Genomic DNA, 24,988 nt, shown 5'->3' with positions numbered 1-24,988 from the left:
ATGCAGTCCTGACCACCAAAAAGACAAGATCCAGCCTCATCCACTAGAACACAGGCACCATTCTCCTCCACCAGGAAGCCTACACAACCCACTAAACAAACCTTACCCACTGGGGGAAGATACCAAAAACAATGGGAACTACGAACTGGCAGCCTGCAGAAAGGAGACCCCAAACACAGAAAGTTAAGCAAAATGAGAAGACAGAGAAACACACAACAGATGAAGGAACAAGGTAAAACAAATGAAGAGGAAGTAGGCAGTCTACCTGAAAAAGAATTCAGAGTTATGATAGTAAGGATGATCCAAAATCTTGGAAATAGAATGGAGAAAATAAAAGAAACGTTTAACAAGGACCTAGAAGAATGAAAGAGCAAACAAACAATGATGAAAAACACAATAAATGAAATTTAAAATTCTCTAGAAGGAATCAATAGCAGAAAAACTGAGGCAGAAGAACAGATAAGTGAACTGGAAGATAAAATAGTGGAAATAACTACTGCAGAGCAGAATAAAGAAAAAAAAATGAAAAGAATTGAGGACAGTCTCAGAGACCATTGGGACAACATTAAACGCACCAACATTTGAATTATAGGGGTCCCAGATGAAAAAGAGAAAAAGAAAGGAACTGAGAAAGTATTTGAAGAGATTATGATCAAAAACGTTCCTAATATGGGAAGGAAATAGTTAATCAAGTCCAGGAAGCACAAAGAGTCCCATACAGGATAAATCCAAGGATAAACATGCCAAGACACATATTAGGAGGAGCTTCGAGATGGCAGAAGAGTAAGACACAGAGATCACCTTCCTGCCCACAAATACATCAGAAATACATCTACATGTGGAACTGCTCCTATAGAACACCTACTGAACGCTGTCAGAAGACCTCAGACTTCCCAAAAGTCAAGAAACTCCCCACATACCTGGGTAGGGTAAAAGAAAAAAGAGAAAAACAGAGACAAAAGAAGAGGGATGGGACCTGCACCAATGGGAGGGAGCTGTGGAGGAGGAAAGATTTCCACACACTAGTAAGCCCCTTCGTGGGCAGAGACTGCTGGTGGCTGAGGGGGGGGGAGCTTTGGAGACACAGAGGAGAGTGAAGCAACAGGCGTGTGGAGGGCAAAGTGGAGAAATTCCTGCACAAAGGATCAGTGCCAAGCAGCACTCACCAGCCCGAGAGGCTTGTCTGCTCAACTGGCGGGATGGGTGGAGGCTGGGAGCTAAGGCTCAGGCTTCGGTTGGATCCAAGGGAGAGGACTGGGGTTGGTTGTGTGAACACAGCCTGAAGGGGGATAGTGCACCACAGCTAGCCAGGAGGGAATCCAGGAAAAAGTCTGGAGCTGCCGAAGAGACAAGAGACTTTTTCTTGCTTCTTTGTTTCCAGGTGTGCTAGGAAACGGGATTAAGAGCACCGCTTAAAGGAGCTCCAGAGACGAGCACGAGCCGCGGCAATCAGCATGGACCAGAGAGATGGGCATGGGATGCAAAGACTGCTGCTGCAGCCACCAAGAAGCCCATGTGCAAGCAGAGGTCACTATCCACACCTCCCCTCCCAGGAGCCTGTGCAGCCCGCCACTGCTAGGGTCCCCTGATCCAATGACAACTTCCCTGGGAGAAAACATGGTGTGCCTCAGGCTGGTGCAATGTCATGCCAGCCTCTGCCACCGCAGGGTCTCCCCGCACTCCATGCACCTCCCTCCCCCTGGCCTGAGTGAGCCAGGGCCCCCGAATCAGCTGCTCCTTTAACCCCGTCCTGTTGGAGCAAAGAGCAGATGCCCTCTGGTGACCTACATTCAGAGGCGTGTCCAAATCCAAAGCTGAACACTGGGAGCAGTGCGGACAAAGAAGAGAAAGGGAAATCTCTCCCAGAAGCCTCAGGAACAGAGGATTAAATCTCCACAATCAACTTAATGTACCCTGCATCTGTGGAATACCTGAATAGACAAAGAATCATCCCAAATTCAGGAGGTGGGCTTTGGGAGCAACGAAAAATATTTTTCCCCTATTTCTCTTTTTGCTCTTGATGCTTCAGCCAGACATCAGGGCTGTGCCAAAGAGGTGGGATAGCCAAGTTCAGAACACTGGTCCAGAAGAGACATCCCAGCTCCAGGTAATATCAAATGGTGGAAATCCCCCAGAGATCTCCATCTCAACACCAAGACCCAGCTCCATTCAATGACAAGCAAGCTACACTGCTGGACACCCTATGCCAAACAACTACACAACCCCATCCATTATCACAGAGGCTGCATAAAATCATACTAAGGCCACAAACACCACAAAACACACGACCAGATGTGGACCTGTCCAGCAGAAAGACAAGATCCAACCTCAACCGTGAGAACACATTCACTAGTCCCCTCCACCAGAAAGCCTACATAACCCACTGAACCAACATTACCCACAGGGGACAGACACCAAAAACAATGGACACTACAAATCTGCAGTCTGTGAAACAGAGACCCCAAACACAGTAAGTTAAACAAAATAAGAAGACAGAGAAGCACACAACAGATGAAGGAGCAAGGCAAAAAACCACCAGACCTAACAAATGAAGAGGAAATAGGCAGTCTAACTGAAAAAGAAGGCAGAATAATGATAGTAAAGATGATCCCAAATCTTGGAAATAGAATGGAGAAGATAAAAGACACCTTTCACAAGGACTTAGAAGAACTAAAGAGCAAACAAACAGAGATGAACAACACAATAAATTAAAAATTCTCTCGAAGGGATCAATAGAAGATTAACTGAGGCAGAAGAACGGATAAGTGACCTGGAAGATAAAATAGTGGAAATAACTACTGCAAAGCAGAATAAAGAAAAAGAATGAAAAAAATAGAGGAGATTCTCAGAGACCTCTGGGACAACATTAAACACACCAACATACGAATTATAGGAGTCCCAGAAGAAGAAAAGAAAAAGAGAGGGACTGAGAAAATATTTGAAGAGATTATAGTTGAAAACGTCCCTAATATGGGAAAGGAAATAGTTAATCAAGTCCAGGAAGCACAGAGAGTCCCATACTGAATAAATCCAAGGAGAAACACGCAAAGACACATATTAATCAAACTATCAAAAATTAAATACAAAGAACAAACATTAAAAGCAGCAAGAGAAAAACGACAAGTAACACATAAGTGAATCCACATAAGGTTAACAGCTGATCCTTCAACAGAAACTCTGCAAGCCAGAAGGGAGTGGCAGGACATATTTAAAGGGATGAAAGAAAAAACCTACAACCAAGATTACACTACCAAGCAATGATCTCATTCAGATTTGAAGGAGAAATTAAAAGCTTTACAGACAAGCAAAAGCTAAGAGAATTCAACACTCCCAAACCAACTTTACAACAAATGCTAAAGGAACTTCTCTAGGCAGGAAACACAAGAGAAGGAAAACACCTACAATAATAAACCCAAAACAATTAAGAAAATGGTAATAGGAATATACATATTGATAATTACCTTAAATGTAAATGCATTAAATGCTCCAACCAAAAGACATAGACAGGCTGAATGGATACAAATACAAGATCCGTATATATGCTCTCTACAAGACACCCACTTCAGACCTATGGACAAGTACACACTGAAAGTTAGGGGATGGAAAAAGATAGTCCATGAAAATAGAAATCAAAAGAAAGCTGGAGTAGCAATGCTCATATCAAACAAAATAGACTTTAAAACAAACACTATTAAAAGAGGCAAAGAAGGACACTACATAATGATCAAGGGATCAATTCAAGAAGAAGATATATCAAGTGTAAATATTTTTGAACCCAACATAGGACCACCTCAATACATAAGGCAAATACTAACAACCATAAAAGGGGAAATCAACAGTAACACAATCATAGTAGGGGACTTTAACACCCCACTTTCATCAATGGACAGATCATCCAAAATGAAAATAAATAAGGAAACACAGGCTTTAAATGATACATTAAACAAGATGGATTTAATTGATATTTACAGGACATTCCATCTAAAAAAACAGAATACACATTCTTCTCAAATGCTCATAGAGCATTCTCCAGGAGAGATCATATCTTGGGTCATAAATCAAGCCTTGGTTAATTTAAGAAAATTGAAGTCATATCAGTATCTTTTCTGACCACAACACTATGAGACTAGATACCAATTACAGGAAAGAATTTGTAAGAAATACAAACACATGGAGGCTATAAAACACACTAACCAAGAGATCACTGAAGAAATCAAAGAGGAAATCAAAAAATAAATAGAAAAAAATGACAATGAAAACACAATGCCAAACACCTATGGGATGCAGCAAAAGCAGTTCTAAGAGGGAAGTTTATAGCTCTACAAGCCTACCTTAAGAGACAAGAAACATCTCAAATAAACAACCTAACGTTAAACATAAAGCAATTAGAGAAAGAAGAACTAAAAACCCCCGAAGTTAGCAGAAGGAAAGAAATCATAAAGATCAGATCAGAAAGAAATGGAAAATAAATGAAGGAAATGATAGCAAAGATCAATAAAACTAAAAGCTGGTTCTCTGAGAAGATAAACAAAATGATAAACCATTAGCCAGACTTAACAACAGAAAAAGGGACAAGGCTTAAATCAATAGAATTAGAAATTAAAAAGGAGAAGTAACAACTGATACTGCAGAAATACAAAGGATCATCAGAGATTACTACAAGCAACTCTATGCCAATAAAATGGACAACCTGGAAGAAATGGACAAATTCTTAGAAATGCACAACCTTCAGAGACTAAACCAGGAAGAAATAGAAAATATGAACAGACCAATCACAAGCACTGAAAATGAAACTGTGATTAAAAATCTTCCAACATGGGCTTCCCTGGTGGCACAGTGTTTGAGAATCTGCCTGCCAATGCAGGGGACACAGGTTCGAGCCCTGGTCTGGGAAGATCCCACATGCCATGGAGCAACTAGGCCCGTGAGCCACAACTCATGAGCTTGTGCATCTGGAGCTTGTGCTTTGCAACAAGAGAGGCCGCGACAGTGAGAAGCCTGCACACCACGATGAAGAGTGGCCCTCGCTCGCTGCAACTGGAAGAAAGCTCACGCACAAAGACCCAACACAGCCAAAAATAAAAATAAGTAAATAAATAAAAATGTTTAAAAAAACCTTCCAACAAACAAAAGCCCAGGATCAGATGGCTTCACAAGGGAATTCTATCAAACATTTCAAGATGAGCTAACACCTATCCTTCTCAAACTCTTCCAAAATATAGCAGAGGGAGGAACACTCTCAAACTCATTCTACAAGGCCACCATCACCCTGATACCAAAACCAGACAAAGATGCCACAAAGAAAAGAAACTACAGGCCACTATCACTGATGAACATAGATGCAAAAATCCTCAACAAAATACTAGCAAACAGAATCCAACAACACATTAAAAGGATCATACACTACAATCAAGTGGGGTTTATCACACGAATGCAAGGATTTTTCAATATACGCAAATCAATCGACGTGATACACCATATTAACAATTTGAAGGAGAAAAACCATATGATCATCTCAGTAGATGCAGAGAAAGCTTTGGACAAAATTCAACACCCATTTATGATAAAAACCCTGCAGAAAGTAGGCATAGAGGAAACTTTATTCAACATAACAAAGGCCATACATGACAAACACACAGCCAACATCATCCTCAATGGTGAAAAACTGAAACCATTTCCAATAATATCAGGAACAAGACAAGGTTGCCCACTCTCACCACTCTTATTCAACATAGTTTTGGAAGTTTTAGCCACAGCAATCAGAGAAGAAAAAGAAATAAAAGGAATCCAAATTGGAAAAGAAGAATTAAAGTGGTCACTGTTTGCAGATGACATGTTACTATACATAGAGAATCCAAAAGATGCTACCAGAAAACTATTAGAGCTAATCAATGAATTTGGTAAAGTATCAGGATACAAAAGTAATGGTCAGAAATCTCTTGCATTTCTATACACTAATGATGAAAAATCTGAAAGTTAAATTAAGGAAACACTCCCATTTACCAAGGCAACAAATAGAATAAAATATCTAGGAATAAACCTACCTAAGGAAACAAAAGACCTGTATGTGGAAAATTATAAGAAGTGATGAAAGAAATTGAAGATGATATAAATAGATGTTGAGATATACCATGTCCTTGGATTGGAAGAATCAACATTGTGAAAATGACTCTACTACCCAAAGCAATCTACAAATTCAATGCAATCCCTATCAAACTACTACTGGCATTTTCCACAGAACTAGAACAAAAAAATTTCACAATTTCTATGGAAACACAAAAGACCCCGAATAGCCAAAGCAATCTTCAGAAAGAAAAACGGAGCTGGAGGAATCAGGCTCCCTGACTTCAGACTATACTACAAAGCTACAGTAATCAAGACAGTATGGTACTGACACAAACACAGAAATATATATGAACAGAACAGGATAGAAACCCCAGAGATAAACCAACGCACATATGGTCACCTTATCCATGATAAAGGAGGCACAAATATACAGTGGAGAAAAGAGAACCTCTGCAATAAGTTGTGCTGTGAGAACTGGACAGCTACATATAAAAGAATGAAATTAGAACACTCCCAAACAGCATACAGAAAAATAAACTCAAAATGGATTAAAGGTCTAAATATAAGGCCAGACACCATCAAACTCTTAGAGGAAAATGGAGGAAGAACAATCTATGACATAAATCACAGAAAGATCCTTTCAGAACCACCTCCTACAGAAATTGAAATAAAAACAAAAATAAACAAATGGGACCTAATGAAACTTAAAAGCTTTTCCACAGCAAAGGAAACCATAAACAACACAAAAAGAGAACCCTCAACATGGGGCAAAATATTTGCAAATGAAGCAACTGACAAAGGATTAATCTCCAAAGCATACAAGCAGTTCATGCAGCACAATATCAAAAAAACAAACAATCTAATGCAAAAATGGGCAGAAGACCTAAATAGACATTTCTGCAAAGAAGATATACAGATTGCCAACAAACACATGGAAGACTGCTCAACATCATTAATCATTAGAGAAATGCAAATCAAAATTACAATGAGATGTCAACTCACAGCAGTCAGAATGGCCATCATCAAAATATCTAGAAACAATAAATGCTGGAGGGGGTATGGAGAAAAGGGAACACTCTTGCACTGTTCGTGGGAATGTAAATTGATACAGCCACTGTGTAGAACAGTATGGAGTTTCCTTAAATAGCTAAAAATAGAATTACCATACGACCCAGCAATCCCACTACCTGGCATATACCCTGAGAAAACCATAATTCAAAAAGAGTCATGTACCACAATGTTCATTGCAGCTCTATTTACAATAACCAGGACATGGAAGCAACCTAAGTGTCCATCAATAGATGAATGGATAGAGAAGTTGTGGCACATATATAGAATGGGATATTACTCAGCCATAAAAAGGAACGAAACTGAGTTATTTGTAGTGAGATGGATGGACCTAGAGTCTATCATACAGAGTGAAATAAGTCAGAAAGAGAAAAACAAATATCATATACTAACACATGTATATGGAATGTAAGAAAGAAAAAAAAGCTAATGAGGAACCTAGGGGTAAAATTGGAATAAAGACACAGACCTACTAGAAAATGGATTTGTGGATATGGAGAGGGGGAATGGTAAGCTGTGACAACGTGAGAGAGTGGTATGGACATATACACACTACCAAACGTAAAATAGATAGCTAGCGGGATGCAGCCCCGGAGATCAGCTCGGTGGTTTGTGACCACCTAGACGGGTGGGATAGAGACGGTTGGAGGCAGGCAGATGCAAGAGGGAAGAGACATGGGAACATAGGTATATGTATAACTGATTCACTTTGTTATAAAGCAGAAACTAACACACCATTGTAAAGCAATTATACTCCAATAAAGATGTTGAAAAAAAAAAAAGAAAAAGGGAGGAACCCAAAACAACACTTTGCCTAAATAACTAGAATATGATAATACCTTTTACAGGAAACAAAAGAGATAAACACAAAACGAGAAAAAGGTGTGTGGGGGGGTACAAAGAAACAAGCCAAAACAAAGAATTCAGACTGAAAGTTCACATGGTCAGGAAGAAAAAAAATAGAAGAAGATGTGGCACATATATACAGTGGAATATTACTCAGCCATATAAAGGAATGAAACTGAGTTATTTGTAGTGAGGTGGATGGACCTAGAGACCGTCATACAGAGTGAAGTGAGTCAGAAAGAAAAACAAATACCATATGCTAACACATGTATATGGAATCTAAAACAAAAAAGAAAATGGTCAGAAGAACCTAGGGGCAAGACAGGAATAAAGATGCAGACCTACTAGAGAATGGACTTGAGGATATGGGAAGGGGGAAGGGCAAGCTGTGACAAAATGAGAGACTGGCATGGACATATATACACTGCCAAACGTAAAATAGATCACTAGTGGGAAGCAGCTGCATAGCACAGGGAGAACACCTGGGTGGTTTGTGACCACCTAGAGTGGTGGGATAGGGAGGGGGGGAAGGAGGGAGATTCAAGAGGGAAGAGATATGGGGACATGTGTATATGTACAACTGATTCACTTTGTTATAAAGCAGAAACTGACACAGCATTGTAAAGCAATTATACTCCAATAAAGAATTTTTTTAAAAACACATATTAATCAAACTATCAAAAATTAAATACAAAGAAAAAATATTAAAAGCAGCAAGGGAAAAGCAACAAATAACACAGAAGGAAATCCCAATAAGGATAACAGCTGACTTTTCTGCAGGAACTCCACAAGCCAGAAGGGAGTGGTAGGACATATTTAAAGTGATGAAAGAGAAAAAACTACAACGAAGGTTACTCTACCCAGCAAGCATCTCATTCAGATTTGACAGAGAAATTAAAACCTTTACAAACTAGCTAAAGCTGAGAGAATTCAGCACCACCAAACCAGCTTTACAAGTGTTAAAGGAACTTCTCTAGGCAGGAAACACAGAGTAGGAAAAGACCTACAATAACAAACCCAAAACAATTAAGAAAATGATAATAAGTACATACATATAGAAAATTACCTTAAATGTAAATGGATTAAGTGTTCCAATCAAAAGACATAGACTGCCTGATTGGTTACAAAAACAAGACCCATATATATGCTGTCAACAAGAGTCCACTTCAGACCTAAGGACACATACAGACTGAAAGTGAGGGGATGGAGAAAGGTAGTCCATGCAAATGGAAATCAAAAGAAACCTAGAGTAGCAATACTCTTATCAGAGAGAAAAGATAGTTTAGTTTGATAGGGATTGCATTGAATCTGTAGATTGCTTTGGGTAGTATAGTCATTTTCACTATGTTGATTCCTCCAATCCAAGAACATGGTATATCTCTCCAACTGTTTGTATCATCTTTAATTTTTTTATCAGTGTCTTATAGCTTTCTGCATACAGGTATTTTGCCTCCTTAGGTAGGTTTATTCCTAGGTATTTTATTCTTTTTGTTGCAATGGTAAATGGGAGTGTTTCCTTAATTTTTTCTTAATTTCTTTTTCAGATTTTTCAACACTAGTGTATAGGAATACAAGAGGTTTCTGTGCATTAATTTTTTATCCTGCTACTTTAGCAAATTCATTGAATAGCTCTAGTAGTTTTCTCGTAGCATCTTTAGGATTCTCCATTAATAGTATCATGTCATCTGCAAACTGTCACTACAGTTTTACTTCTTTTTTCAATTTGGATTCCCTTTCCTTTCCTTTCCTTCCCTGATTGCTGTGGGTATAACTTTCAAAATATGTTGAATAATAGTGGTGCGAGTGGGCAACCTTATCTTGTTCCTGATCTTAGGAAAAATGGTTTCCGTTTTTCACCATTAAGAATGTTGTTGGCTGTGGGTTTGTCATATATGGCCTTTATTGTGTCTAGGTAGGTTCCCTCTATGCCTACTTTCTGGAGAGTTTTTCTCATAAATGTGTGTTGAATTTTGTCACAAGCTTTTTTGGCATCTATTGAAATGATCATACAGTTTTTGTTCTTCAGTTTGTTAATATGGTGTATCACATTGTTTGATTTGCATATATTGAAGAATCCTTGCATTCCTGGGATAAATCCCACTTGATCATGTTTATGATCCCTTTAATGTGTCGCTGGATTTTGTTTGCTAGTATTTTCTTGACGATTTTTGCGTGTATGTTCATCAGTTCATCAGTTCATTTAATATCATCAGATATTTGCCTGTAGCTTTCTTTTTTGTGTGACATCTTTGTCTGGTTTTGGTATCAGGGTGATGGTGGCCATGTAGAATGAGTTTGGGAGTGTTCTTCCCTCTGCTAGGTTTTGGAAGAGTTTGAGAAGGAGAGGTGTTAGCTCTTCTCTAAATGTTTGAGAGAATTCGCCTGTGAAGCCATCTGGTCCTGGGCTTTTGTTTGTTGGAAGATTTTTAATCATAGTTTGAAATTAAATGTTTGTGATTGGTCTGTTTATATTTTCTATTTCTCCCTGGTTCAGTCTCGGAAGGTTGTGCTTTTCTAAGAATATGTCCATTTCTTCCAGGTTGTCCATTTTATTGGCATAGAGTTGCTTGTAGTATCCTCTCATTATCCTTTGTACTTCTGCAGTGTCAGTTTTTACTTCTCCTTTTGCATTTCTAATTCTATTGATTTGAGTCTTCTCCCTTTTTTTCTTGATGAATCTCGCTAATGGTTTATGAATTTTGTTTATCTTCTCAGAGAACCAGCTTTTAGTTTTATTGATCTTTGCTATCATTTCCTTCATTTATTTTTCATTTCTTTCTGATCTGATCTTTATGATTTATTTCTTTCTGCTAAATTTGGGGTTTTTTTGTTCTTCTTTCTCTAATTGCTTTATGTGTAAGTTTTGGTTGATTATTTGAGACGTTTCTTGTTTCTTGAGGTAGGATTGTATACCTATAAGCTTCCCTCCTAGAACTGCTTTTGCTTCATCCCATAGGTTTTGGGTCATCGTGTTTTCATTGTCATTTATTTCTAGTTATATTTTGATTTCCTCTTTGATTTCTTCAGTGATCTCTTGGTTATTTAGAAGTGTACTGTTTAGCCTCCATGTGTTTGTAGTTTTTACAGTTTTTTTTTTTTACTTTAGCTGATATGTAGTCTCATGGCACTGTGGTTGGAAAAGACACTTGATATGATTTCGATTTTCTTAAATTTACCAAGGCTTGGTTTTTGACCCAAGATGTGATCTCTCCTGGAGAATGTTCCATGAGCACTTGAGAAGAAAGTGAAGTCTTTTGTTTTTGGATGGAATGTCCTTTAAATATCAGTTAAGTCCATCTTGCTTAATGTATCATATAAAGCTTTTGTTTCCTTATTTATTTTCATTTTGGATGATCTGTCCATTAGTGAAAGTGGGCTGTTCAAGTCCCCTACTATGATTGTGTTACTGTCGATTTCCCCCTTTATGACTGTTTGCATTTGCCTTATGTCCTGAGGTGCTCCTATGTTGGATGCATAAATATTTACAATTGTTATATATCCTTCTTGGATTGATTCCTTGATCATTATGTAGTGTGCTTCTTTGCCTCTTGCAATAGTCTTTATTTTAAAGTCTACTTTATCTGTTATGAGTATTGCTACTCCAGCTTTCTTATGATTTCCATTTATATGGAATATCTTTTTCCATCCCATCACTTTTAGTCTGTATGTTTCCCTAGGTGGGTGAAGTGGGTCTCTGTACAAAAAATATATATGGGTCTTGTTTTTGTATCCATTCAGCTAGTCTACATCTTTCGGTTGGAGCATTTAATGCATTTACATTTAAGGTAATTTTTGATATGTATATTCCTATTCCCATTTTCTTAATTGTTTTGGGTGTCTTATTGTAGGTCTTTTCCTTCTCTTGTGTTTCCTGCCTAGAGAAGTTCCTTTAGCATTTGTTGTAAAGCTGGTTTTGTGGTGCTGAATTTTCTTACCTTTTGCTTATGTCACAAGGTTTTAAATTCTCTGTTGAATCTGAATGAGATCCTTGCTGGGATTTTGTTTGTAGATTTTTCCCTTTCATCACTTTATATATGTCCTGCCACTCCCTTCTGGCTTGAAGAGTTTTTGCTGAAAGTTCAGCTGTTAATCTTATAAGATTTCCCTTGTATGTTATTTGTTGCTTTTCCCTTGCTGCTTTTAATACTTTTTCTTTGTATTTGATTTTTGATAGTTTGATTAATATGTGTCTTGGCATGTTTCTCCTTGGATTTATCCTGTATGGGACTCTGTGCTTCCTGGACTTGACAGAATATTTCCTTTCCCATATTAGGGAGGTTCTCAACTGTAATCTCTTCAAATATTTTCTGCGTCCTTTTCTTTATCTCTTCTTCTTCTTGGACACTTATAATTAGAATGTTGGTGTGTTTGTCATTTTCCCAGAGGTCTCTGAGAGTGTCCTCAATTATTTTCATTCTTTTTTCTTTATTCTGCTCTGTGGTAGTTATTTCCACAATTTATCTTCCAGGTCACTTATCCGTCCTTCTGACTCAGTTATTCTGCTATTGATTCCTTCTAGAAATTTTTAATTTCATTTATTGTGTTGTTCATCATTGTTTGTTTGCTCTTTAGTTCTACCGGGTCTTTGTTAAACTTTTCTTGTATTTTCTCATTCTATATCCAAGATTTTGGATCATCTTTACTACCCTTACTCTGAATCTTTTACAGGGTGACTGCTTATTTCATCTTCATTTGTTTGGTCTGGTGGGTTTTTATCTTGCTCCTTCATCTGCTGTGTATTTCTCTGTCCTCTCATTTTGTTTAACCTACTGTGTTTGGGGTTTCCTTTGAGAAGGCTGCAGATTTGTAGTTTCCATTGTTTTTAGTGTTTTCCCCAAGTGGGTAAGGTTGGTTCAGTGGGTTTTGTAGGCTTCCTGGTGGAGGGGACTGGTGCCTGTGTTCTGGTGGATGAAGTTGGATCTCGTATTTCTGGTAGGCAGGGCCATGTCTGGTGGTTTGTTTTGGGGTGTGTTTGAACTTACTATGATTTTAGGCAGCCTCTCTGCTAATGGGTGTGGTTGTGTTCCTGTCTTGCTCTTTGTTTGGTATGGTGTGTCCAGCATTGGAGCTTTCTGGTCGTTGAGTGGAGCTCGGTCTTAGTTTTTAGACAGAGATCTCTGGGAGAGGTCTCGCCAATTGATATTACCTGAGGCCAGGAGTTCTCTGGTGGGCTAATGTCCTGAACTCAGCTCTCCGACCTCAGTGGCTCAGGCCTGACACCCAGCAGAGCACCAAGACCCTGTCAGCCACATGGCTCAGATGATAAGAGAGAAAAAAAAGAAATAAAATTTTTAAAATAAAATATTTTAAAAGCAATTTTTAAAAAAATGAAAGAAGAGAGCAAACAAACCAATAAGCAAATCTACCAATGATAACAAGTGCTAAAAAGCATACTAAAAAAAAGAGACAGACAGACTCCTAGGACAAATGGTAAAAGCAAACCTATGAAGACAAAATCACACAAATAAGCATACACATACACACACACAAAGAGAGAAAAAGGAAAAAAATTATATATATATATATATATATATATATATATATATATATATATATATATAAGGAAGAGAGCAACCAAATGAATAAACAAATCTACCAATGATAATATGCTCTAAACACTAAACTAAGATACACATAAAACGAGGAACAAATCAGATGCAGAAAGCAAACCCCAAGTCTACAGTTGTTCCCAAAGTCCACCGTCTCAGTTTTGGGGTGATTCTTTTTCTTTTCAGGTATTTCACACATGCAGTGTACATCAAGTTGATGGTGGAGATTTAAGCCACTGCTCCTGAGGCTGCATGAAGAAATTTCCCTTTCCCTTCTTTGTTCCCACAGGTCCTGAGATTCAGTTTTGGACTTGGCCCCACCTCTGATGTAGGTTGCCCTCTGGCGCCTGTTGTTCACCCAGAGAGGAGGGGGTTAAGGAGCGACTGATTAGGGAGCTCTGGCTCAGTCAGGCAGGGGGGAGGGAGAGGTACAGAATGTGGGGCAAGCCTGCGGTGGCAGAGGCTGGCATGACGTTGCAACAGCCTAAGAAGCACCGTGTATTCTCCTGGGGAAGTTGTCCCTGGATCACTGTACCCTGGCAGTGGTGGGCTGCACAGGTTCCTGGGAGAGGAGGTGTGTATAGTGACCTGTGCTTGCACACAGGATTCTTGGTGGCTGCAGCAGCAGCTTTAGCATTTCATACCCACCTCTGGTGTGCACGCTGATAGCCGTGGCTTGCACCCATCTCTTGAGATCGTTTAGGTGGTGCTCTGAATCCCCTTTCCTCCTGCACCCTGAAACAATGGTCTCTTGCCTCTTAGGCAGTTCCAGACATTTTCATGGACTCCCTCCCTGCTAGCTGTGACACACTAGCCCCCTTCAGGCTGTGTTCACACAGCCAACCCCAGTCCTCTCCCTGCGATCTGACCTCTGACACCTGAGCCTCATCTCCCAGCCCCCACCTGCCTTGGCAGGTGAGCAAACAAGCCTCTCAGGCTGTTGAGTGCTACTTGGTACTGATACTCTGTGTGGGAATCTCTCTGCTTTGCCATCTGCACCCCTGTTGTTGCAATCTCCTCCATGGCTCTGAAGCTTACACACACACACACACACACACACACACACACACACACTTTTTCCACCAGTGAAGGGGCTTCCTAGTATGAGGAAACTTTTCCTCCTTCACAGCTCCCTCCCAGAGGTGTGGGTCCCATCCCTATTCTTTTGTTTCTGTTTTTTCTTTTATATTTTGCCCTACCCATGTATGTGGGGATTTTCTTGCTTTGGGGGAAGTCTGAGGTCTCTGCCAGTGTTCAGTAGGTGTTCTGTAGGAGTTGTTCCACATGTAGATGTATTTTTGATGTATTTGTGGGGAGGAAGGTGATCTCCACGTCTTACTGCTCCGCCATCTTGAATGTACCCCCACACCATTTTATATAAGGGACTTGAACACCATGGATTTTGGCATCGTAAGGGGTGGGGGGAGGGAGACTCCTGGAACCAATCCCTTGTGAATACAGAGGAATAGCTGTACAGACTAAATTACAGCAGAGACATAGTAAGCACATATAGTAGTTTTAATTATTACTTGGTATATAAAATAAACCATGCAATAAAACTATTTTCTCTCTCACTTTCAATACTGTTCTATAATTTGTTCAAGAAGCACTATTTATAACCAAAATATAAAAAGACTCACATATAAGAATCCTAAAACTTCACCAAGAAGATGGTTTACTTATGTACGTTTACCTCTGATTTAAAAAGTCTTTCACCAAAAGTTAGTATCATCAATCCCCATCTCCTTTCTACCCTAACTAAAAAAGCTACATATGCTAAAATATAGCATCAAATCAATTCAATAAGCCATTTATTTGAGAGACACTGTGACCTAATAATTGTTCCATTCCATTTACTAGCAGTGACCCTAAATGGCCACCAGACAAACATACATGATTCAAGTTGATAATATTGTGGCTTCCAACTATTTTCCCATTTCTGTCTTCAAGAGTTTAGATCAAGTCACTACATTTGGACAGATATTCAGATTTATGCTTGGTTAAATTTACTGGAGATTTTCATAAGAGAATTGCAATTTGAGTTCCTATGTGGTTGGACTAGCCAAACAAAAACCTCAAATAAATGCCTACCATAAGATGTGGAAGAGGCCTCATGCCTCTATGTACCTGTTATTATAGATCTAAAAAATTTACCCTAGAGCAATGATAATTCTTATGTCAACAAAGTACTCCTGGAAAGAACAGAACACAATTCCAGCACTAGGTAATTAAAATTCTTTCAAATCCATCCTAGATCTATCATTTACAATCTACAATATCAAAATATAAGAATGGAACCAATTTCCCATGTTTTGAACTAACTCAGACACTCTCAGGTCTTGTCGAGCACAAGTCATTATGCTTTGTTGGCCTCTTTCTCTAGAGTTAAAATGTCTTAATTTCACTTGACAATCAGGGACCTAGGTCCAATATGTTAAGATTAGAGGGGAAAAAAGACAAGGCAAAGAATAATCTGAAAGAGCAATAGCAGAAGGATGAGGGAAAAACGTAAGGTTTGCAAGAGCCTTCTGTGCTCTTTAAAGGAACTTAAGCCATCTATTAATTTAACCTAACTGCTATCAAGCACTACCCAAGGAAGTGACAATAGAATTCTAGACCTACCAGAAGAGTGGTTATCTAAACAGAAGCTCTTGTTTTTCTGTCTCTTCCCTGGTGTTTTAGGTTTATGGGCTCCACTCTCTACTGGGATCATTCTGGAGCACAGGTTTTTCAATCTTGGATATCTTGATGTTATCTGGAATTTGGGCAAAAAGAAGAGGCAAGCTGTTGATGGTGTAAGATTTGGCTCTGACCCAGGGATGAGGGGAGGAGGGCTCTTCAACTGCCATTTTGTGCTTTGACTGAACCTGCTGGTCCAAGTTGAGGAGGTTGGAGACAAGGACTTCATGGGGCTCTTATTTGAACAGCTAGGTTCCTCAAACAGACTTGGGGGAAGGAGAACATGGGTCTAGCAGGTTGCCTTTCCTGAAATCAAAGAAGTTTAGCATTGGGCAAGCAAAAGAGAAAAATCAAGGCCCAGAGATGGACAATGACTTGCCAGAGGGCACACTGCATGGGACTGGCCGAACTGGGAGAGTAAACTTCCTCAATTCCAGCTGTTTTTAATTAGTCTGGGAATAACCCCCTTCCTCCTTAACTTGCGCCCAGACTTTCCTTTGGTTATGAAGAGGGCTGGCAGCTGGACTCAGGCAGCAAGAGACACCCCACGGCCCATGGGAACCTGGCTCCTCACGTCCTACCAGTCCTTGAACAGGTGCCCCACAGTTGTCTGTTAGTGAGGCCCCTCTGCCTCTCCAATCTGGTCCTGGGACATACCATGGAGGACAGGACAGGAGGGGAGATCAACAGGAAGGGGTTGGACACAACTGTGGAGATGATTAAACCAACCCAGAATGCACCCCTGCTAATGACTCTAGGTAGAAGAGTCCAAAACCTGAAAACAAAGAGTGGCCAGTCTCCCACGTATCAGGATGGGTCATGTGCCCAGGGTACCATGGGAACCAAGAGAGCAGGAAAGGCAAGTGGGGATGCACCATTTGGTGATAAAGGCGGGAGGGTGAGATTCTCCAGGCTACATGTTCATACCCTTCTTCAAATGCTCAAAGCCCTTCAGGAGCTTGCAATTAATCTTCTCAAGTCCTGTTCCTCCCCCACAGGCAGGGAACTCTCCAAAGCTACTATCCTCTCTCGCCTAGTGGAAAAAAAACACATTTAAATAACCATTTAGAAAGGAAAAGGAGCATTCGTTTTTGTTTGTTTCACCTCAAGCTCATGTAGCCTTTGAAATGAAGAATCTACAGGGTTACAGAAATCCAGAGTTATGTTTTTTCTTTTGTTTAAGTGAATCCTTCACACAATGTGAAGAAGACAAATAGGCTGTTAAACTTCCATTTTACAAATATGGAAACCAAGCATCATTTTAAAGGGCTGGTCATAAAAGCTTTGTGGTGAAGGGACAAGACCATAAGTCTCAGAGGGAGCCTATGTTTTAGTTTGGTTCTTCCAACTGTATTCCTGGCTTGGTCTTCATTACAATCCAATTGTGAGCCTTGGAGATCATCTAGAATGTGTGGGTGCTGGAATAGATGACCCTAAGAGCCCTCGTATTGCTCACTCATTACTCCTAGTTTACTTTTTCATTTCACTTTACTGGCCAATTACCACAGTGATTTGAGGACCCCTGGATTGGTCCATTTCCAAATTTGGGGAAAAAATTTTTTTAAAGGTATCTCTACCCTGCACTATTCCATCCTGCTCTTTTATTCTGACAATTTTTTAACCCACTAACTTCTTTTCATAAAACAAAACTATAATTTGATCAAATTCTCATCCCAATCCTGCCTTGTTAGGGTCAATAATGAAGTGTGGATATCTTACACAACAGTTATAGAGGAACGGTCCAAGAACTTTCCAGTCTAAGGAAACTCCACCAACCCTCTAGGTCCAAAAGGCTGTGAGGGCCAGTAAAGTTTCTGCTTACCTGGATAGTGTATAATACTAATAAATGCTAAATCTAAATGCCTTCCTCATCCTCTCTTGATATTTGCCTCAGTAATCTCAACTTTGAAACAAAATGCTGTCATACAAAACACAGAAGAAATGGTTAAATATATTTTTCTTGATTTGAACATCAAATTTTACATTCATAAAGCATAGGTTTCTCTAGATCAGAAATCAATTTCTCTTTTACAAAACAGGATTTCTAGTTGGTTTCTAAGAAAAATTGTCCAGAATGACACAGATTTTTTTCTCACAAAAAGTGCATTGTTTAAAAGACTCTCCTCCGTGATGCTTGAAATTCTATTAGTACTAAATTTATTTAAGTTAAACTGTCTTTTTTAAAATAGAGTATATTTTATAGAGCACTTTTAGGTTCACAGCAAAATTGAGCAGACGTTACAATAATTTCTCATATGCCCCCAGACCCTATTCATGCATAGCCTCCCCCATCATCAACATCCCCCACCAGAGTGGTACATTTGTTACAATTGATGAGATACATCATTATCACACAGACTCCAGAGTTTACATTAGGATTCACTCTTGGTGTTGTACATTCTATGGTTTTGGACAAATGTATAACAACATGTACCCACCAATATAATATCATACAAAGTAGTTACACCCTAAATATCCTCTATGCTCCGCCTATTCATCCCTCCCTTCCTCCTAACCCCTGGCAGCCATTGATCTTTTATTGTCTCCATAGTTTTACCTTTTCCAGAGTGTTATATAGTTGGATTTATCCAGTAAGTAGTCTTTTCAGATTGACTTCTTTCACTTAGTAATATGGATATAAGTTCCCTCCACTTCTTTTCATGGCTTGATAGCTCATTACTTTTTAGCTTTGAATAATATTCCATTGTCGAGATATACCACAGTTTATTTATCCTTTCACCTACTGAAGGACATCATGGTTGTTTCCAAGTTTTGGCAGTTATGAATAAATCTGCTTTAAACATCTGTGTGCAGGGTTTTGTGTGGATATTAGTTTTCAGCTCCTTTGGGTAAATATCAAGGTGTATGATTACTGGATCATATGGTATGAGTATGTTTAGTTTTGAGAGAAACTGCCAAACTGTCTTCCAAAGTGGCTGTGTTATTTTGCATTCCCACTAGCAATGATAGAGGGTTCCTGTTGCTCCATAACCTCATCTTCATTTGATGTTGTCATTGTTCTGAATTTGCCATTCTGATAGATGTGTCGTGGTATCTCATATTTTTAGTTTACATATCCCTCATGACATATGAAGTGGACGTTTTCATATGCTTATTTGCCATTTGTATATCTTCATTGGCAAGGTCTGTTAAGGTCTTTTGCCCATTTAAAAATCAGGTTGTTTGTGTTTTGATTGTTGAGTTTTAAGAGTTATTTGTATATTTTAGATAACAGTCTTTTATCTGATAACTATTGCAAATATTTTCTCCCAGTCTGTGCCTTGTTATTTCATTCTCTAAACAGTGTCTTTCACAAAGTGGAAGTTTTTAACTTAGATGAAGTCCAGTTTCTCAGTTCTTTCTTTCATGGACTGTGCCTATGGTTTTGCAACTAAAACGTCATTGCCAAACCCAAGGTCATCTAGGTTTTGTCTTATGTTATCTCACAGGAGTTTTATAGTTTTGCATATTACACTTAGGGTCTGTGATCCATTTTGACTTAATTTTTATGAACTCTGTAGGTCGGTATCTGTGTTCATTTTTTTTTTTTGCTTGTAGATGTCCAGTTATTCCAGTACCATTCATTGTGGAGACTATCTTTTCTCCACTCTATAGCCTTTGCACCTTTGTCAAAGATAAGTTGACTATATTTATGTAGGTCTATTTCTGAGATCTCTGTTCTATTCCATTGGCCCTTTATTTTGTAAATACCACACTGTTTAGATTATTGTAGCTTTATAGTATGTCTTGAAGTTGGGTAGTGTCAGTCCTCCAACTTTGTTCTTCTCCTTCAATATTGTGTTGGCTATTCTAGGACTTTAGCCTCTCCATATAAATATTAGAAACATTTTGTAAATATCTGCAAACTAAGTTGCTGGTATTTTGATTTGGATTGCACTGAATCTATACATCAATTGGGGCAGAACTGACATCCTGACAATACTGAGTCTTCCTATCCATGAATATGGAATACCTCTTTATTAACTTAGTTTTTCTTTGATTTCATTCATCAGAGTTTTGTAGTTTTACTCAAATACATATTGCACATAATTTGCTATATTTATACCTAATTATTATATTTGGGGTACTAATATAGATTTTTTTCTCCATTTCAAATTTGACTTGTTCATGGGATATATAGAAAAGCAGTTGACTCATATGTATTTATATCCAGCAATCTTGCTATTATCACTTGTTTAGGAGTTTGTTGATTCTTTCAGATTTTGTACATATATTATCATGTCATCTGTGCACAAAAGACAGTTTTATATCTTCTTCCCAATCTCTGTACCTTTTATCTTTTTTCTTGTCTTGTGCATTCACTAAAACCTTCAGTACAATGATGAGAGTGTGCAGCTTTGTCTTGTTTCTTATCTTATAAGAAAAACTTTCAGCTTTTCACTGTTGAGTATGATGTTAGCAGTGGGCTTGTCAAATATGGCCTTTATTATGTTGAGGTACATTTCTTCTATACCTAATTTGTTGAGTTTTATCTTGAAAAGATTTGAATTTTTCAAATGCTTTTTCTGTATTTGTTGAGATGATAATGTGATTTTTATCCTTCATTTTGTTAATGTGGTGTATCACATATTGATTTTTGTGTGTTGACCCATACTCGACTCCCTGTTCAAGCAGGGCTGTAAGATGGGCTCCATTGCTGGCTGGGTTCTCGGGTCAGGCTTCCTGGTCAGGTGAGACTAGAGGCTATACTCAGCAGTTGTGTAGGGCTGTGAACTTGCTTCCCTGCCCATACAAGGGACTCCACAGCCTAATGGTTCATTGGCTGAGGACTCAAATCTGGCAGAACTGTCAAGCAAGTTCCCTGGCTAGACATGGCCACCACCTCATTTCTGCAGATGGGAAGAGTCACTGGCTAGGATGCCTGCTTCAGCACCAATGTAAGCAGGAATTCAGTCTGCCTAGGTCTGAGTGCTGGTTGTTGAAAGCCCTTCTTCCCTTCTCTATCTCTATCTGTCCCCCACAGTCAAGCCCTGCAGCTTTTCCCAATGATCCCTGTGAAGTGAGACCCAAGTGAGCTTCCTGGGAAATTTCCTGCAACACTGAGAAGCTAGATGTCCACCGTTTGCTCTTTTTCCCAGTGGAGAAACTGTAAGCCCAGGAAGTCCATCTTGGTGCAGTGCTTTACCAGCCTGAGGGAAGGGCAATGTGATCAGAGTGTAGCTGCTCCTCTTGCCCTTCTAATATGTAGTCCTTCTTGGTCTCTGTGGTCCAAGTGAGGCTTCAGCCTCATCTCTGTGTTCTGGAATTTTCACAGTGGTATCTTGTCTATTGATAATTGCTAGTGGGTCTTCTTGTGAGGGAGAAAGAAGTCAGGAATGATGTATGTTGCCATCTTGATGACACCATTCCTCCAATTTTGCAATTAATAAATTGATTCAGGCCCTAAATCTCAATGCTTATAGTGCACTTACTGGGAAAAAAATATCCCCCTTGGATAGGCAAGTAAATCTAGTAACTGGAAGAGCATCCCCACATTATACATTTAAGAAAGGCAGGGTAAAACTACTCCAGGTGTGCAATCATTTTTCTCATCGTATATTTGTATGGGTATTCACTTAGCAGCTATAAGTCTTTCATCTCCTGCCACATACCTCTCATCTGCTCCCGCTCAGTTCAGCACTTACACTGCCCAGGGTGGAATCAGTACATTAATGAAAAGAATGGTTACCAGATGCAACTGAACAATGGCAGTTACTGTCCAACCCCAGCTCATCTGACGATGTTCATGCTTTCCTTTAGGCCCTTTGAAATGGACCTAATCTGGTGATTAATGCACAAACGCAGAGTTTGCTGAATTTATCATGGAATACAGCATCTTTCTCAAATTTGCAACTGGCAACACTAGAAGGAGAGTAAATGTGTTGTGTGAAAGGATCAGGATCCAAAGAGGTCTGACAATGAGCAAATTTGAGCGCGTCAGCAACCAGGGTTGTTCCTCATGCATGTAACTTGGGTCCAAAGGATCTGAGAAGTGTCATAAGGAGAAGACTTGGAGGTATGGGAGCAGGCACCCAACAGCTGTCTTTGAACACTGGAGCAGGGATTACCTATGTTGTGTGAGTCTCCAGCATACAGTCCTAGGTCTATTTGATCAAAGCTACAGGGAGGCAGGTTTAGGTACAGTATAAGTAGCAGGTCACCACAAGGGACTGAACAACTCTATTGGACAATTATTTCAAGCAAGAGGTTAGTTCTTGGTGGCCAACATGTCTGGCCAAGTCTCAAATCCTCTGACAACACTAAGACCTATGATTGTGTCACCTCATACCTACTGTTTTGCTTGTGGAAGTTTATGCTCTAGCAAAGAAAATAGCTTCCACTTCCCATAGAGGGTAAGCCATCAGAAAGGGGTGGTAAGATAATACTTGATGTTTCAAATAGGTCAAAACAGCATAATCCCTTTCTTGTAGGAAAAGATATGTATAGCTGTACCTCATTTTATTGTGCTTCACTTTATTGCACTTTGCAGATACTGTTTTTAGTTTTAGTTTTTGGGGTTTTTTTTACGCAAATTGAAGGTTTGCGGCAACCCTGTGTTGAGCCAGTCTATCAGCTCCATATTTTCCCAACAGCATTTGCTCACTTCGTGTCTCTGTGTCACATTTTGGTAATTTGCTCACTTCATATTCCTGTGTCACATTTTGGTAATTCTTGCAATATTTCAAACCCTCCACCAGCAAAAAGATTATGACTCACTGAAAGCTCAGATGATGATTAGCATTTTTTAGCAATAAAGTGCTTTTTAAAACATCTTTATTGGAGTATAATTGCTTCACAATGGTGTGTTAGTTTCGGCTTTACAACAAAGTGAATCAGTTATACATATACATATGTTCCCATATCTCTTCCCTCTTGCGTCTCCCTCCCTCCCACCCTCCCTATCCCACCCCTCTAGGTGGTCACAAACCACCTAGCTGATCTTCCTGTGCCATGCGACTGCTTCCCACTAGCTATCCACCCAACGTTTGGTAGTGTATATATGTCCATGCCACTCTCTCACTTCATCACAGCTTACCCTTCCCCCTCCTCATATCCTCAAGTCCATGCTCTAGTAGATCTGTGTTTTATTCCCATCCTACCCCTAGGCTCTTCATGACATTTTGTTAACACATATATATGGAATCTAAGAAAAATAAAGTGCTTTTTACTTAAGGTATGTACGTTGTTTTTTTAGACATAATTCTATTGCATGCTTAATAGACTACAGTACAGTTGTCCCTTGAAAAATGCACATATTAGGGGCGCTGACCCTGGAACTGTCAAAAACCCATGTATAACTTTTGATTCGCCCAAAACTTAACCACTAATAGCCTACTCTTGACTGGAAACCTTGCTGATAACAGTCGATTAAGACATATTTTCTATGTTATATGTATATCTACATATATTTTATGCATTCATGATATATCTAACTTTTTCTTAATCTTTTGATATTTCTAAGCTACATGGTTTGTCTGTGAGTTTCTTCAAAATGTGGCAAATCTCAAAACATTTTTCCACATATTTATTGAAAAACATCTGTGTATAAGTGGACTCACAATTCAAACCCATGTTGTTCAGGGGTCAACTGTATAGTGTAAACATAACTTATATGCACTGGGAAACCAAAAACTTTGTGTGACCCACTTTATTGCAATATTTGCTTTATTGCAGTGGTCTGGAACCACAATATCCCTGAGGTATGCCTATATATTAATAGACCAGAGTATGGATGGTTATACACCCAAATGCTAATGCTTGTAACTGTGGGATTATAAATGACTGGTTTTTTTTAACATCTTTATTGGAGTATAACTGTTTTACAATAGTGTGTTAGTTTCTCCTTTACAACAAAGTGAATCAGTTATACATATACATATGTTCCCATATCTCTTCCTTCTTGCGTCACCCTCCCTCCCACTCTCCCTATCCCACCCCTCTAGGTGGTCACAAAGCACAGAGGTGATCTCCCTGTGCTATGCGGCAGCTTCCCACTAGCTATCTAATTTACATTTGGTAGTGTATATATGAAATGAGTGGTTTTTATAAATTGAAAGTGATAAAATATTGCATATGGGCAGGGATTGGGACACACCCATTTATATGTCCTTGTGCTTACCATGAACACCAAAAATGATTGGTTCATAAGACAGTGGATTCTGTTCAGGACAAGAACCAGACCAGAGGTTCAGTGCTGCAGGTCATTAGCAGATATTAGATATCCGAGTTTATGCTCGATAGAAGATATGATGTGCTTAGCAAAGTGGGTATTATCAAGTGTTTCTTGCCCCCTTCCCTATCCAACCCCAGCCTTGGGGGTCTCCTCTCATCAAGTTGAAAAACACTTTCAGAAAACAAGATAACTCAGTTTAAATCCCAATCCTCATTCACCTTAAAAGATCAATTCACACCCCATGTTTTCATTTCCTCATCTCTAAGATAAGGATATGTGATAGTCCACATTACCTCCTCTCCCAAGGTTTTCAAATTCTATGATTCCAACTATGGACAAAAGCAAGTCAGAACCCACTGCACCTGGACAGAGAAGAGCCTTTTCCACATGACTATTCTGCTAAAGTGGGCTTCCTTCAGCCATTTTGTTTGGCTGAAGAGTACCCTTATTTACTTTCAGTCCTTAGAAGACCACCAACAATGGACCACCACAGGATTCTCAACATAATTATAATTATTATTTTATCACTACATTAGAAGTGAAATAAACTGTGAGAAGCTGCAAATGCATGCCACTTCATGAAGATTATGGAACAATGGAGACATCC

This window comes from Kogia breviceps, chromosome X (assembly GCF_026419965.1).
Source record: "Kogia breviceps isolate mKogBre1 chromosome X, mKogBre1 haplotype 1, whole genome shotgun sequence".
NCBI classification, from domain to species: Eukaryota; Metazoa; Chordata; class Mammalia; order Artiodactyla; family Physeteridae; genus Kogia; species Kogia breviceps.
Note: the sequence above shows the minus strand (reverse complement) of the source record.